Genomic DNA, 15557 nt, shown 5'->3' with positions numbered 1-15557 from the left:
AAATGACCATCGACTTGGTAAATCTCAAATTAGCCGCGTTTTGACATTTTGAAAATTACGCATTGTTTTTTTTGCATGAGTACAATTTCAAAAGCATTTCAAACAGCTACTTTCAGCTTTAGCTGGGCCCTTAGTTGTCAGGCTGATTTTGGATACTTCAACAAAAGATTTTAAGGGGTCAGACGTGGTATCATCTGAAGGTTCTATTGGTCGTGATAACTTTTTGAAAACTTTCAAAAATTTTTTTTCTCATTGTCGAGAAAAACTGGTCTGGAAACGTCGCGGTTGAAACAAAAATTTAGCCAAAAATTTTCCCTTCCAATTTTAGAAAATTTGCGTCAAAACGAGAAGCTGCTGTTCTCCCATATATAACTAAATATATGTTTGAAAAATTTGTGTCTGAAAACATGTTTTCCCAGCATAATTAAACGAATAGGTTGCGTTTTTTCTGAATATTTTTTATTGGAATATTGGCTTCCTTTTGTTCCAAACGACGCAAAACAGATTTTTGAAACTTCAATGTCTACGCATTTTTTGGATTCAATTGTTTTAGAAATAAAAAAGATCAAGGATCAAGTTCAGGGGCGGATCTAGGATTTTCTCGAGGGGGGGCGGATTTTCAAAAAATTTTCCAAAAATTTTCCAAAAAGTTTTTCTTTTTTTTAGGTCAACCAAATTGATTTTTCGAGCTCTCCCAAAGGACAATTTTGCCCCTATTTTGGCTAAATTTTCTGCGCCGCAGGAAAATTTTTGAAAAAACAGTAAAAAAAGCCGTTTTTGGGCACTTTTTGAAAAAATTTGACAAAAAAATCGCGTTTTTTTTGGCGCGCGCTCCCCCTCAAAGATAGTATATATTGGCGCCGAAGGCGCCTTCAGAAAAATTTTAGAGTCGGTCGGCCAAAAATGGATTTCTGAAAAAGTATCAAAGGGGGGACCCTTTGGGTCGGCAGGGGGTCGAATCCCTGAGGGGGGGAAGGGGCGTCCGCCCACCCCCCCTAAATCCACCCCGCCCCCCCCCCTAAATCCGCCCCGATCAAGTTAACATATCAAGTTAACATCCTCCCCCCCCCCCCTCCCTTACAGACCAAGTTAAGATCCTCCAAACTTGCTAAGCGCTGCTTGTAAAATGCTCGATTCTGATTGGCTGAAAATTTCCAACTTAAAACCAAGTTAACATCCTCTACCTAAACGTGTTTAGGGGGGAGGATGTTAACTTGGTCCAAGATAAAAACTTTGAAATCTGAAACTTGAGAAGTTTTTAAGGAATTGAAAAATATATAGTGTGTAGAGATTTTTTATTGAATTTAAGAATAAAATGAAAGATAATACGCCATGCTGCAGTAGGTACTAATGTATTTCTACAGGTGCATCCCTTATGACGGAGAGACCTATTGATGGAAAGCTAATTTCAGCTAATCAAAATTGAATGATCAAGATTTTTCAAAAAAATGTGAAAATTTCTAGTCAAGCAAATAAATCTACAAAAAAAAATTATATTTGACTGGTTGCTAAATAAGCAGAAAAATATAATGTCACATCTAAGACGCATTGGAAAAAATCTTATACTTACAGGATACCAATATTAAAAACTAAAAAAAAACAATCTGCACGAATTGAACGCAAAACTTCGCTGCTCTGCTACAGTTCTTTTCCTGCTAATTTTGGCTTCGACTTTGAGCAAAATCATTCAGCGAATGAGAATGTTTAAATTCCACGACTGGTCGAAAAGTTTCCATTATTCAGTCCATCCATATTGAGAACAGCCTCATATTTATAAATAAAACAATCTGTGAAAATTTTGAAATATAATTAAGAATCGATTCAAAATGGATTATACTGCATCAAAACATTTTTTTCTGCATTTTTATATACAGCCTACGGGTTCAAAGTATAAATGAACAACATCCAAGGATGCACAGTGCGAGTAGACATCTTACCAAGGATAGACCTACCCAAAGCCCCAAGACACATTGTCTGCAAAAGTCAACATATTCTCATCCAACTTCGAACATTTAAAATCTACAAAAACTTGTTATTGCTTTGAATTCTCCAAAAAAAAAAACGGTTGAGAAAGAGTGTGACAAAACTCAAGTACCATTCAAGCCATTGATGGCTGTCAAAAGTAACGAAACCAATCTGTATCTAATACTAAAAAGCCAGCACTGCAAGCGTAGTATAGTCATTCTTGCATAACACAATGAGACAAGTTGTTATACTGAAGTTAGCACAGACCGAAGTGGCCTCGAATGCGTCACCTGTCAAACTAAGAAACAAAAATGTAGGACTTGAGACTTTAAAACATATCATGCACAAAAGCAACAAGATTAATACATACTGCCGAACTAAAGCACAAACTGCAATACTTAATTGACAAGAAAAAAGATTTTTTTCATAAATTCGCTAAAACAAAGTTTACCCTTTCAGATACGACTGAAAAACAAAAGTAGATGGCATCGCAAAAAAACTTAGAACAACCAAAATCAACTCAAAAATGATCAGATTTCTCGCAAAATTTAAAGTGATTATAAACCTTTCATTGGTTTTCCAAAACTGGATACAAAAAAGCGATGATGGCTGACAATAACAGGGCTCCATTACATATCAAAATAGGAGAGAGAGACAATGATACAATCAGACGCATCATGTCCCCCGGGCAGCAGTACGCGACCCAAATGTCGTAGGTTGCGACCGTCGCGACTCAAAGCAAATAAATTGGAACACTGCGCGACTCAAAAAAAAGATATCACGTCTTACCTAAAAACTTCGGCGCTACTGCGCGACCCATTAAAGATGTCTCTCGTCTCTTTAGTAATTTATCCTTTTGATGTAAAAATCATCGTTTATTTTTTTAGATTGTTATTGGTCCGAGTTGAAGATACATACCTAAAGGGTAGCAAAACATACAAGGTTAATGAATCAGACACAAGCTGTTAAATAGGATTTATCCAACTTTGTATCATAGATGGGCTGAGAAGCTAGAGTTTTAAAAAATCATATTCGTGGAACCAAATCTAAACTACATTTTATTATTGGTTATAAATTAGATATTTTATCACTATAAAATATTTAATATTAACCAATCATGATCCATCTAACTAACAACCCACTTATTTGTAAGTGCTGAAATGAATTGTAATTTCAGCACCAGAGAGATTTGAATTTAGTTACCTCTTCAGGAGACCTTTTGGCGATCGCAATAAGCCAGTATACTCTAGATCTATTGAGCCTAGCAGAGACTAGTTAAACACCCTGAGACTAGTAGATATAAGAGTAAGATTAGGATCGGTAGTAGACTATGAAGTTGCACGAATCTATCCGGCCGAAAATAAGATAGCGTGACGAGCAGACGGTGTACCCTATCCGAAATTACTCTATGAGTTAGACCAAAAAACATAACTCATCTGGTGCGACCATAAGTCTCGAATAAGACCTTAAAAAACAAACTAGCTTAGAACTAACAAGATAGATTAGAATTAGACAAAAACATTTTCAAAATGTTACATGACAATAATTTAATTGAAATGTCTCTACGACTCAATAGATCAGAGCCGCTAATCCGTACAATACGAAAACTACCCGGTATTGGAAGAAGACCTCGGACAAGAGACGATCTACGACTACGAAGAAACTTACCATTAAGTTTCATGTTCTTACGGCAAAAGCCAACACAAACTTTTATATTTAGAATTTTACTAGCAATGAATTAACATAAAATCTTTGAAGAAAAAACTTCAATGATCATTTCAGGCAGTAAACCAAACTTACTTATGTACAATAGCGATTGATAAAAACACTTCAAATCGTTTCCTCAAAAAACTGCAGTAACATTCAAAAAAAATCTGAGAAATATATTTATTGAAAAAAAAAAAAAATTAGTTAACATGATCATAAATAATTAGTATATACAAGTCATCCTGTCATCTCCAGCTTCATCATCTTAACATAACAGCAATCATAAAACCACTAATATCATGCAAAACTAAACCTTTCTATCAATTAAACTTGAATTATTTCTAAAGGCCTATCCTAATTTTTACCTTTATTTGACTTAGACTTATTTAATCTAAAATTAGATAATCAAGGTTTTCCTTGGATCTCAATTAAATATTTAAATTTAACCCATTTTATACCATTAAAATTTATATCCTGATCATCAAGGCTTATCCTTGGATCAAATAGAACAATTTTGTTCTCTTCCACCCAATTAACAAAGTGTCTAACGACCTCAAACGTCGATTCACTACCCAAACTGTTCAAAGAACCAAGACTAATAGAAATTTTTCAATCATTCTAACCATTCTAATTAGGCTAAATAGTGAAGAACTTCGGTTATTCATCCTTCACTTGATCCCCCCTCTTACCTGACCCAGGCTAAATCTTAAATCTTAGTAAGTTGAAAATAGTACCTAACGAACTACTTGCGTTCTAATTATACCTGAACCCTGTGGATTGATTTACTATTCTCCAACCCTTGAACACAATCACTACACCTAAGTAAGATTAAGTAAGTTAACACCTTAACTTAAAATAGCCACGACAAAGTAACAATCATTCTTCGCAATCGATATATACTTTTCTCTCCAACCCTGAATAAAATGACACAAGTTAGGCTAACCAAAAAATTTCAAGGACTAACAGTCTAGGATATAAAAATCACTAATGACAACCTTGCATCCTTCATCCTAAACCTTATGTCACTGAACAATTTAGGAAATAAACAAACAATCGTACTACACAATTGTGAAATAAACAACGAAACATACGATCTCATAATCACACCGCACAAACAAACAACTGGATATAATCGAACAAAACTACAAACAATAAAAAGAAAAATTATAAGTAAACAAAGACAAATTACACGGAAAAGATTTTCAAAGCGAAGAGACGCAGTCTCCGAATCAGCAGTCAGTAATTAAGATGCACAAAAAAAAACAGTAAATAAAAACTACCCAGTCCATGATCAACTATATTTTTCCGATTCAGAAGCTACATCACATTCATCAAAACAAGGAAAAAGAAGAATTAAAAAGATATACAAAAATAAACCAGTACGTTCATACAATTGGAATCAACCAATCAGACACATTGAACATTACACGGTAACAGTCATAAAACGAAAAGATGAGCCAAAGTCCAAGTGACGAAAGTCCAGACGAAAACTCTGTTTTTCCATTTCACATCAATTCACTCACTGACGATAGAGGACAAATGCAACTTTGCAATAATCTAATCGCAAATGTATTCGAACAAGGAATTAGCCTATGTAAAGCAGAATTACCAGAAATAAAAACCAATAGACAAATTGCCGATCACTATTTAAAAGGAATATGTAACCTAACACAACAATATGGAATTCACACCATAGAACTCAGTACAGCAAGCAAATTTCATGGTAAATATGTTATTAAAACAGACGAAATCGACATAGAATTTTCAAAAGTATTCACAGAATACATTAGAAACATACAACTCAAAATTCACAGAGAGCAAATTCAATATTTACTAACGATGTTTTTGCAATAATATATAGTATTTATCCATACTAGAAAAGACAGAAACCAAAAGTACGTCACCAGTTCAAACATCAAGACACACGAATGTAAGAAATGAAATTGCCGCATTCTCAGCATTTTTAAACACAATCCGTGAAAATTTTACAAGCAACGAAAATTCACGAAATGATAAACACGGTTTACAAAAAATCTTAGCATAGTTCATAATTGACTATTTCACACATAATATTGATTTAATTGCACAAGCTAGAAAAAATTTTAGACCTCAAAAACCAATGATGACACTGTCTTTGCAGAACAATCAGATTATATTTGGGACCCTGATTGGTCTCATCCATTATTACTGAACATCTCAATAGACATCTGAAGTCAAGCAATCAGTACAATTTCTATTCACAAAGACTATGTAAGGTATTTCCACTTCAGTCGATGCAACACCTTTAAACTATAATTCATTTTTTTTACCCGATAGAAGACAAAATAATAGTTTAAATTCAACTCTTCTACAGTAGTAAAATCTGAATGGAACTAGAAATCTTACACAACAGGATATTCAAACACCATCACATTTTATAAATGAAGGAATAGTTGAAACAATAGTAACCACTACACAACAAAGTATTTCACCAATACATCCAAACCTTACAACGCCAAAACCTAAAAATCCTACATTACCACAAGTAACAATGCAATCTACGGTTCAACCATCGGTTGCTCCAAAATTTTCATTTATGGATTATCAGACATATATACCAATGACGAAACCATTAGAAACACGAAAAACAATCACAAAAAACAAAATTGCAGAACACAATTATAATTATGTAAATCCAACACAAACAACTCATCCTCTCCGAATAAATAGGCAAAATCATTTGTTTTCACAAAAATTGAACTTTCCAATTACGTCAACAAATTCAGTAAATTTTCATGACTATCCACATCCCTCACAAGATCAGAGTGAAAATTACCCATTTTCCCAACAAAATAGAAACAAACACCATATTATACATCAAACTATTTATCATCAGATGATGACAATTATTACCAACCAGGTATTTTTGCACCATACACACAAAAATATTGTGCAAAAAAACCTCGACAAAATCAAGCATCCCAAAACATAAAATATCACCCACAAAATATAGCTAATACACAAAGCTATCAACCATTGCACATACAAAATCAACCAAGTACACAATTCTACTAACCAGCACAATCACAAAACCCGGTCATTATGCATTCTTATCAACCAACACAAATGCAAATTGAAATAACACTACCATATTACTTACAACAACATGAAATAACAAAAAATCAACTTACAAACTTCTCAAAAATACCAATTGCCGCAGAATCACTAAAAATGACAATGAATCCATACCTAATGGGTGGATCGCCAATAACATCTAATTAACCATTGATAGTATTTACAGGCATAGACCCTGAATATTCTGTAGAAGATTACTGAAATGCAGTCACAGCAAATTTAATTTTAAATATAGGACCTGAACCAATTAATAGACCACCTCACCAAAATTGGACACATAGACGCACAGCATTGATAAAAACAACCTTAGATGGCGCAGCTCAAAAATGGATTTCAGTATTACCTATGGAAATAAAATCAGACTGGAAAAGATTTACACAAGAATTTTCAAAAATGTTTGGCTCCGAAAGAAACGAAACAATTAAACAATTGGCAGTTAGAATCGAAACGCTAGTTCGAAAAGCATAGTCATCTAACACTCATGATTATAAAAACACGAAAATGACAGAAGTTTTAATGATGACTCTGACACCTCAATTAAGGAAAATAGCTATTAAAAAAAGAGCATCACATCCCTCTTCATTTCGAGAACCAGTTTTAGAGTTTTGAAAACTAGTTGATAAACTAGAACAAGCAGAAATCACAATGAAACTCTCAATGAAATCACAATGAAATCACAATGAAATACTACACATATAAACAACATACAAAATTCAGATGTAGATCTATCTGAAAAGGTCACTGAAATTCTAAACATATATGAGAAAAATCCAAATTTCAAAGATAAACCATCTTTCAAAAAATGATGTAATTATTGCTGAAGATACGGACACAGCATTGCCAAATGTAGACAAAAACAACAAGATAACCAGAACCAATCAAAAAAGTACAAAGAACCAAATAAATCATTCTACCAATACATGAAAAAAGACCAAAATTTACCAAACAAAAATATACATAGTAATAACAGCTCTAGAAAACCACTTCCAAATAAATCAATTTATTCAAGAAACCAACCACCTTATAACTGTAGTTAAAGAGGAAGATCACCAGAACAAAGAAATTCAAGAAAATTCTCACAAAATAGATATAGTCGATCAAATAGTCAAAATAATCAGTATAGAAACAACTATTCACGCTCAAATTCAAACAGAAGAGAATATTCGTTTGATATCAGTTCCCATTCAAATTCTAGGAATAGACACTATTCAAACGATAGATCACCAAACTCATCATACAATAGAAAAAGAAATTATTCAAACAATAGGAACAGAAGTTATTCAAATAATCGAAATCAACGTTACCAAAACAATAGATCAAGAAACAATCCATACAACAGATCTAAGTATCAACGAACCAATAACAACTACTATAATAATAGATCACGAAATAAATCTAAAAATAGGAATCCAAATTATAACAATCAACAAAGAAATTATTCTCATTCTCCTCATAGAAACAATAATCGCTATTCCGATTCCCAACACAAATATAGAAGCAACACAACGAAACATCAAAGACAAATTAATCAGGTACAAATAACTGAAGAAACAACTTCATACCCCTCTGGTATCGATGGTACAGAAAGTACTGAATTGCAATTAAATCACATTAATTGTGACTCAACAGACAGCGAAAGTGATACAAATAATACCATCTGAGTTATTATGATTACAGTTGAAAATGACTATGAACCTATCATATATGAACAACCCTTCTCTTCACACATTTACGAAAACCAATTGGAACTTCTTCAAAATTATTACACTAGATCTTTTAGTAATAGTGTACCAGTGTCAAGAAGTAAATGAAATAAGCACTGTAATTAAACCCGAAAAAGACGAAGTACAATGTTCAAGTACAAACCAAATTTATCAAAATATACAAAAAGAACTATCAAGAGAAAAATTTGGACAATTCCATTTCTCTTAGAAAGTACAAAAAGTAAAGAATTTCAACCACCAGACCTTGAAACAGATTTCTTAATCGACTCAGAAGCAGAATCAAATATCATCAGTATACCCACTTGGAATGAAAATAAAACATTACACCCAAATTTAATACCTATAAAAACAGCCAGCAAATTAGCAACAGCACAAAACTCAATATTAATAAATTATGGAAAAATCCAACTCATCCGTCTTACAGAAGAACAAAACAAAATCTTAAGCAAACCATTTAAACAAACATTCCACATAACAGATATAAAACACAATATCATTGGCATACCGTTTATAACTAAATTTATTCCCACAATAAACATTTTAAATAGTAAACTCCATATAAAAGTCAACTACACAAGAATGAAGAACGCATCCTTAACATTCTTTCAAAGATTAAACAAACAACCACCCTTTTTCTCCAAATTTTACCCTATATAAAATCAGGAACGAAAATACCTGAAACCACTATCAGGAAATGTAAATAACTTTTCAAACAAACAAGTTCACCAGTATGATAAAAACCAAAACAAACAACATCTCTTTATGTCAGACCTTAAATTTAAACCCATTCATAAATTTTTTTGAATAACAATTTCATCCATAAAATACATGAAACATTCAAACTCCGAAATTATTTTGTTACATGTATATAATAACTCACCATACCAGATAACATTACTTCTAGGACTCTTAGGATACTGTGAAACAAATGCCACAACTTCACCCAAAAACGAAGTAGCATATCGAGTCAATAATATATTACAACTAATAGAAATATGTTAATCAACAATTCTTGATGAAGAATTATCAATTAACAATTTAATAAGCAACGAAAAAAGAACTACAGATTATTTCACAAAAACACCATATTTTAAACGAATGTTTAAAATATCAGATTATACAGAAGAACAACAAAAATTTTTAACAATGTTCAATTTTCAACACTCTCAAATAACACAAAACGAATTCGACAAATTAGCCAAACTACTATTAAAATATCCAACAGTTTATACAAAATCAAAATTAGTTCACCACTACATTTACCTTTAAAACCTGACGCAATTTATAAAAAACAAAGAGCAAAAAAAGTAACAATATACTTACATGATAAAGTAAACAGACTACTTGACATTTTAGAGCAATATGAAATTATATCCACAGTAAATAAAGAAAAACAACCAAAAGGTAACACCTTTTTCAACCCAGTTATCATCCTAGCTAATGGAAAATCACCAAAAAACGTTCTAGACGATAGATATCTCAACTCACTAATTGACGAATCTAAATGCAATTGGCCTATTGAACCCATTCAAGTAATTCTAACAAAAAAATGGTAAATATTTCACAACCGCAGATATGAATAGTGGATACAATCAAATGCCATTAGATGAACAATCACGATGGTTAACACAATCGTTATTGGAAATCAACAATACGAAATCAATAGATTATTCTATGGAATATCCATAAGACCAGCAGCTTTTTCAGCTTGTATGAGTAAAATTTTTAGACCACTTATACTCAAGAAAAATGCAATCACATACTTAGACGATGTTTTCATGCAACCGCAAACTAAAGAACTAAAAACTAAGTTTATAACTTTAGAACAGTATCATCAAATATTCAAAAATGAAAACATGAAAGCAGCCCCAGATTAATCACATTTTTTTCTAACACGCGTAAAGTTTCTTGGACACATTATTGAAAGAAACACTATAACTCCATTAAAATCACGAATAGACGCAACTCAAAAACTTCAACCACCCACAACTAAAAAGAAAATCCAAGAATTCCTTGGAATGTTAAGTTTCTTAAGTAAATATGTATACAAAATGCAATTATACTTAAGACCTTTCTATAACATCCATAGACAGCGAAATAACTTTGAATGGACTACTGAACATCAAACACGATTTGAGGAAAATAAAAACTTCTATCAGAACAAATATCAAATACAATCCCAGATCCAAATCAACCATTTTACGCAATGTGCGATGCTTCAAATTTTGGCATCGGCGCAGCATTAATACAATCACACAAAGGAACAAATTTATCAGGACCACCAATAAATGATTTAAAATACACAATAACTCAATTTTGATCTTCATGACCCACTTGACACAACCCCTTTAAAACCTGACGCAATTTATAAAAAACAAAGTGCAAGTAAAGTACCAATAAACTTACATGATAAAGTAAACAGACTACTTGACATTTTAGAGCAATATGAAATTATATACCCAGTAAATAAAGTATATCCCCTAGAGTTTACAGATTTCAATTAATTCTAATGAAATTCCCAAACCTACATAGAATTTGGACAGCAGGAAAAGATCTTGCCTTACCCGATACGCTAAGTAGAAATACATCACCTGAACTACTTACACGAAAAACTACAGTTGAAATACTACAAAATATTAAATTTTATCTTGCAAAAAATGAAACATCACCACGATTAGAATGTAAATATGCAGTAAAAACCGATATAGATCAATCACAAATAAACAATTTACAACATTTCCCTTTTTATTTAGATTGTCAAAATAATCACTATGAAGTTGATATATTAGGTACATACACTTTTAAACCAAACCCATATAAAAATAATACCCAACAAAAAAAAATCAAACAACAACCACACAAAAAAGATCCTTTCCCATTACTAACATCATAAATTTATCAGGACCACCAACAAATGATTTAAAATACAAAGTAAATAAAGTTTTTAACCTTCATGACCCAATCGACACAATTCCCTTATCAAAAATAGAAGTCGAAAATATTTTTCTACTAGCAACAGAAACAATTACTCTACAATTATTACAAAAATACCTAAATCTTGACCCTGTTATTGGACAACTCAAATCATGGCACAAATATAAAACAAAACCAGCGAAAGCTGATGCAACAATTCTAGGAAATGAAAAACTCCTCCGATACTTTAGAAAATTTAATAATACAATTATAAATGAAAGCACAGATCTTTTAGAATATCAAACACCTGTTTTTAAAGTACCCTGTCTTCCCCTAACTATGATGTTGATAGCATTCAACATATCACACACACAACATAGAAAAGGACACTCAGGATCAGAAAAGACACACTCAAATTTTACAGAAATTTTTTACTTCTCAAATGCACCAATTTGGATAAAATTATTATGCACCGATTGCATAATATGTCAATTAAATAAACCTAATTCAAATCAAAAACAAATAGCACCGAAACAAGATTTTAAAGGACAGAGTCAATATTTCAATCATAGAATTTCATTTGACACAAAAGGATCAATTTCACCATCCTCCGAAGGAAATTTTTATATTATGGTCATTGTTGATGCATTTACGCACTACGTAGCACTTAACCCAGTACCACATTGCAATGCTTATTACGCATACACAACACTTTACGAACATTGGATAGCTAAACTCGGACTACCCGAAATACTAGTCACAGATAACGGCACAGAATTTATAAATAATGAAATCATCACTTTATGCCACGTTTATAATATCAAACATAAACCACGTGCATCTCATGCACCATGGACAAATGGATTAGTCAAAGGTATGAACCATTCACTACCAGAATATATTAGATGTATCATTAATGGAAATGATACACAATATACTGAATGGTCAGCAGATGTAAAATTATTCCCCTTATCCTATAATTCACAAATCACAACAACTCTAGGAATGTCAACATACGAATTGGTTTTTAATCAAAAGCCACGAAAACCAATTTTACAGCAAATGTTCATAAAAATACACAAGGTTATTGTCAACCAAATAAAGATTCAATCTATTATAATCTACCATTAAGTACACAGATCATTTTCACCATCCACAAACTTTAAAATTAGCTTCCGGTACACATACTGAATGGTTTTAAATAGAAATCTACCAAAAAGTAAATAAGAAATTGTTACAAAGGCAAAATACAATCAATCAAATTGATTCACGCTTCATGCCAGCCACAGATTTAAAAAATTGGAACATTTGTTTTAATACCTAATTTCAATAAACAAAAGGAAACTCAAAAAAAATGAAAACCACTTCAAAAAGGACCATACCAAACAATTGATAAACCTACTGAAATAACTTACAAACTTACTGACTCCAGTAAAAAAGAAATCATTCAACATCGTAACAACCTGTTAGCTTATTATCCAAAAGAATACGCACTCCGCGAATTAACTCAGTTATATTCTCTCACAGGTTTACAAATCGTTCAAAACAATCCACAAACGGAACAAAATCAAAACGTTAATAAAAAATAAAATTCAAAAAACAGCAAAACGCAAACCCTCAAATATCTAACACAAAAGAGCCAAAAATATCTCAAAAAGAAAGAAAAAATAGAAAAATGACAGAAAAAATCTTACCACAGGATCAAAAACAAAAATCCGAACATAAAGAATCATCACGACTTAGAAGTCAACCTCGAAAAAACTACAAGACATTCATCCCACAATCTAAAATATTAAAGAAAGTTGAACTTCAAAAACAACTTTAATTTTGATTAACGTCACTATTCTTTTTAATCACTTTGAACTTTTCCATTTCCGTAATAACATGCTGAAGACACACTCGATAAATTCTAGTTCAAATTCAGCCAATAGAATTCATTCAAATTTGTCACCTTATTATCTCTAACAGAAACTCATTAGCCGACAGATATCAATCTCCAGGCATTTCTATCACTATAACTTTACTACCTGCAGGTCAAAAATAAACAACTTGCTAAAACTTGACAAATAAAACAAACACTATTTCAATATTACAACCCTACCCTATCAAATAATGCAAAAATCAACATATTTTCCCAATTCAGACCTCAAAACCCTCCAGCCAAAAACGGCGAAATAGCCTAAAGCAAAAAGACCCATGATCATTTGGCCTAAAGTACAAATTTTTCAAAGATACCCCCAATTATCCAACAAATAAAAACAAAACTATGAAGACCTCCCGAACACCATAAAAATAAACCCCAACAATTTTTGACAAAACTCAACCCACTTGTCAAAAAATCAATAAATAATCCAACCACACTTAAATTTTGCCCCACAAGTTTAAAAAAATATACGACGAAACGAATCATTTCTTAAATGCTTCTTCCTATAACAGTCGATAGTTTAAAACCAAAACTTTCAAATCTTTTCACCTAATTTTTTACTCTATTTAAGTTTTTGCTATTCTTTTTCATTGAAACTTTTGAAGCCCTAATAATCCTTTCCATAGTTTTTTGCAATTTTTTTAAAATTTTCCATTCCCTATTTGAAATATACCTCCAAGTTTCCCAAATCCTTGACCACATTCACAGGTACGAAAACACAAAATCTATTTAAATGATACGAACCATTTTTAGTCGAAAAGATATTTTTCTTTTATTCATAATTTTTCTCACATTTTTAACATCCCTAATCATGACAATGTGCAAATGTATAAAAAAGGCAAAAGTCACATTCGCCTTAGCAACTATTTTCTTGATACTTTTTATTGAAGAATATTATAATAAACATGTATTTTCCCTATAAGAATTAAACACTCAAATACTTTTTCAAAATTGCTAATCAACCACCACCAAAACAGCCCCCACCAGCAACTTCCCAAGACAGTCCAATAACACCTACAACTACCAACAATCCCCAATCATCAACATGCATTTCTTTTCAAGACAACCCATACACTTTTGAAGAACGGCACGCACGATTATCTGAACCATTAGAACCAGTTAATCGCCAAGCATCTTTAGGCGAACGAACATATAATTTATATCCCACCCTACAACAAGATCCTATTCGAGTAAGACATATTAGTCAAAATCAAAATACACTTGAAATAAATAGACAAATTATACATCCAAGACGAAACAGAAATTTTCAAACCCCCAGAGTCCATTTTAACATACCTCAATCACCAACATCAACTACCTCAGAACTTTCCAGCAGTACACTACCAGAAACTCCCACACTTGCTTGACAACATAGCATTTCAAATATTCCATCAGACTATCTAGGTTCAACTCCAATATCAGAGCAAATCCGAGAAAATCCTTTTAACCCCCAGACACCACCGAACGACCACCATTTTGGACAACACACTCATATACTCAAGGCGAACCAAATTTAGTGAATGAACCAGTAGATATTTCTTCTGATACAACGTTATCATCTCTGCCAGAAACAGTTTCACTTCCATCAACACCATCTATAAGTCAAATATCACCAACACTTTTCTCCTTATTTTCCCCACCAATCTTGACGCTAGATACCAAGAACAATCATCGATAAATACCCCTCTACGGCTAGATTGGAATACTTTCGTAGCACCTCCCCCACTATTTGGACAGCAACAAGAAAGTAGCCGTCTCCACAATTGGGCACTAAATAGATTACAGTATAGACAAGATATTCACAAAGATATTCAAGAACACAATATTCAAATACTTCAACAAAATAGTCTCCAATTCAAGTTTGAAATCACAGTCAGACTTGATAAAATTGTTCAACACCCTTTTACCCTAAGTCCACCAAATATAACAGCTCAATCATTACCTCCCCCAATTATAACAACTGAAGTCATATATAAATACGACAGATTTACCAAAAACACAATTGGATATATCACCTTTTATTACCCATACTCAGGATTATCATACACATGTATATTTTAAAAATATTTACTTTTCAACACCTCCTTTTTCTAATTTTTTCCGAACAAAATACAAATCCATCTCCTCGCACAGGACCTCAGGATTTATAAGTAACACACTATGATTGTGAAGAAAACGAACAAAAAACGCTTCATAAAAATGCTATAAAC

The sequence above is a fragment of the Symsagittifera roscoffensis genome, chromosome 5 (genome assembly GCF_963678635.1).
Source record: "Symsagittifera roscoffensis chromosome 5, txSymRosc1.1, whole genome shotgun sequence".
Classification (NCBI taxonomy): Eukaryota; Metazoa; Xenacoelomorpha; order Acoela; family Convolutidae; genus Symsagittifera; species Symsagittifera roscoffensis.
This window is presented reverse-complemented; position numbering follows the sequence as displayed.